Here is a 3,605-nt window from a genome sequence, read left to right on the forward strand (position 1 = left end):
AGTGATATGACGTGCTACAGTGTCGTCCACTTGCTCCATTTTTATGTAAGCAAGAGTTTACACTCTTACACGGGAGGAGTGCGAAACACCGCAGATCTGATTTTGATCGAGGGATAATTGTTCCCTACCAAATAATGGAGGATTGTTAGCGATTATAGCATGATAGTTAGGGCATCTCCAGTGCTAGCCCACAAATTTACACCAGCATCTGTCTGAGGACACTAATGGATGCCATCCGATGCTGCCCGCATACCTTTCGACAACTATATGAACTAACCGGATGAAATTTGTGCAAACAAAGCAAATTTCAAATTAACCGGATGAAATTCATTACATTTCGAAAACTTTTCCTACAAACTGGATGAAATTCATTACAGATTTCACACAAACCATACTAAAACCTACTGTAAACCTAATCTAAACGATCGCCAGCGCCCGACCACCATGTCCGGCCATGAACCCAAGAAAGCCGGCCATTCCCATTGCCTCCTCCTCATCCGCCTCGATAACCTCCTCCTCCAGAGCACAAGGTTGTGAAGATTTCTGCCTCCACGTCGCCGTCAAGAGGCTAATCGGCCATTGATGTTTACCCCACCATGCTTGGCGTCGACTAAGTGGAGTAGCGGTGGCCTTCCTGGGACCAGAGCGACGGCGACCTACCGTGTACTACTCTTCCTCACTGCCGGCTGCGCCCACGCACATGCGTCGGCTTCATGGTCGTGGCGGCGGAGGGCGGTCGGGGGGTGCCGGCTATCTCCTTCCTTTGCTCCTACGACAGTACGTCGAAGAGAGCTTTGGAGCGCGCCCGGAGCGGAGCCGCCGACGTCCCTCATCTGCTCCTGCAACAGTATGTCCAAGAGAGCTTCGGAGTGCCAGGAGGCCATGGTTGAAGTGGTGCCGACAGAAGGAAGGGACTGGAGGAGAATAAGTGTGGGTCTTTGGCTATGGCTGGGAGCTGGGGCTCAACTTAATATAGCGGGCGAATGGCAATGAGCCGCGGCAGACGGGTGGACAACTGGCGCCGGGGTAGGTTCGTCGGGCGTGAATGCGGACGCTGCTTCAGTGACTTAACTGCAAATGCATTTGGGTTACTGACATGTGGGCCCAACGGGCATCTGGCCCGCATGTCAGTGACACACCAATTGCACCTGTAGTTAAGTCCGGTGAATGCGGCATTGACATTCTGGAGAGATGGTGACCATTTCAGGCGGGAAGCGCGCGCTAGCGATGGAAGGGGTTTCGGTGTGCAGTGGCCCTAAGATCGGTCACTCACGATAGTACATACTCCGTACCATACTACCATAGTACCCTCTCTAGCTTAGGCTGTTTTATAGATTTTCGTTGTGATGGACGATATACATGAGCAAGGCGGTCCGAGTATGACCGTTGCTGTTGAGCCAGGTGAATACATGCTTGGCGTTCGTGTAGGCCTCCATCAAACGTCTAAACAGTAATGTCAGGCACCGCCGGGGCGCACAGGTAATGGGCTCGCCGTTTGCATTGTGCCATGAGCAGGACTTTGATTTAGAGCGTGACATGCATGAATTAGCATGCTTTGACCGCGTGAGCGTGAGTGTCTGACGCGAAGTATTTCATTTTCATTTGGCTGACGAGGGTGCGTTGCATCGACGAGTCCGTGGTTTGATTCCCCACATACACATAATTTTGGTTTTTACAGTATTTCTTTCTCCATTGACAGGTAGGCCCGCGTAGATAGATAAAGAACACAAGCTGATGAGGCGCATGCGGACTGTTTGAGTGGTCAACCAGACGAATACGGAGCTATACGCTGAGCCAGTGACCATATAATCACCATATCTCGTATACAATGATCAAAGTGAGCTATCAAGACAAGTTCGATGACCGCCAATGCATTTTACTCGGTAATAAATGACCAGGATTGAAGGGGAATCCAAATTTGCTTCGTCTTCTGTCCTTGAGCTCTTGACAAACCAATGCACTATACGGTTGTCCGGCCACTCCACCCTAGAGCTCTCACCAAGCGTCGTTCATGCCACCACGCCGCACACTAACCGGTAAGGCAGCGATGGCATCCCGCCGCGCCGAGTTCCTTGCCGCCCACGACCGCACACAAAATGGTAGGGAAGCGATGGCATCCCGCCGTGCCGAGTTCATCGCCGCTCGCGACCTCACAACTATGTGGGAGGAATTTGAAGATGCCATGGCCGAATGGGCGGTAGAGCAAGAGGTGGACAAAGCCGCACAGAGGGAGCGGAAAAGTCAAAAAGCACTCAAGAAAAGCGAGGCCCGCCGCCGCAAGAAAGAAAAGGACGCATGCGCTGCTGCGGAGAGGTCGGCGGAGATCCAAGCATGGTGGGGTGTCGCCGACAAAGCCGGGAAGGAGAACGACGGCGTCTGGCCAGCATGTGAGAAGTAGTAGTACTAGTAGTTAGTGTGTGTGTCTGTGTCTGAGTACGAGGATGTACCAATACTACTAGTTACTACTGTAGTTTTTAGAGCAAATTACCAGTACATTAGCCTAGACTAAATGTAAAAATTCCTATCCTAAGCATCAAATGGCATCTCTTTCTCTATAGGAATTGAGATGCATGTCATCTCACTTCCTATGATTTTCATATTCCTATCCTATGAACGAAAGGAGGCCTCTGTTGGAGTAACTACTATTGTCGGCGTTCTGGGAACGGGGGTCCCCAGACTTGCCTGCCTGCGGCCTGCGGCGTTGATCGAGTGGGGGCCCAGTGCGGCCCAGCTTCATCAGCTCAAGCTCAAGACCCTCGCAAGGGGCCAAGCCTTGTGGGGCGGACGACAGGAGGCTTCCTCAGGAGCAGCCTCATCAGGCAGGCTCGCGAGGAGGCGGAGAGATCAAGGCAGGGGTGCCTCACGAGGAGCCCGTGACGCAAGCCATGACGATCGAGATTAGGCGGGCGCCGGCCTGCGCAGTGTCCTTGTTTCCCCTTCGGTGCAAAGGGAGCAAGCACAGGCCAAGGCATCGAGCAAAGGTTACCATTCCGGTGCAACGAAACCAAGACCAGCAGAGCGGTAGGACGGAGGTCACCGTGGAGTCCAAGACAGCGTCATCACCAGTGCTTTCGGCAGCCGAAGACCACCTTTGGTCAGGATAACTTGTACTAGATGTTCCCCTTCAAAATGGCCAATTGTTGGCGCCCTTCCCATTCATTTTTGGGAAGAGGACCAGGGCCTCTATAAATAGGACTAACTATCATAGAGAAAGGACGGGGGAAGAAGGGAGGAAAAAAGAAAAGGAAGAGAAAAAGGGGAGAAAGAGAAATAAAGAGAGAAGAGAAAGAGAGAGAGAGAGAGAGAGAGAGAGAGAGAGAGAGAGAGAGAGAGAGAGATCCGGACCATGTAGCACACACTGCACCAGCTCAAGAACACCTCTCGCGAGGCTGTTCTTCCCTTGTATTGTTCATCATCAGCCCCTGAGGTAATCCACCACACCACACACTGGAGTAGGGCATTACACCACATCGGTGGCCCGAACCAGTATAAACCTCGTGTCCTTTATGTGTTCTTCTTTCCAGCCTAGATTTCTTGTGAGCCATAGAAGCGCGAGTCGGCAGGGGAAAGTTCTCTGTGCGCACCCCAGAGTTCGAACCTTAAGG

This window comes from Triticum aestivum, chromosome 2A (genome assembly GCF_018294505.1).
Source record: "Triticum aestivum cultivar Chinese Spring chromosome 2A, IWGSC CS RefSeq v2.1, whole genome shotgun sequence".
Classification (NCBI taxonomy): Eukaryota; Viridiplantae; Streptophyta; class Magnoliopsida; order Poales; family Poaceae; genus Triticum; species Triticum aestivum.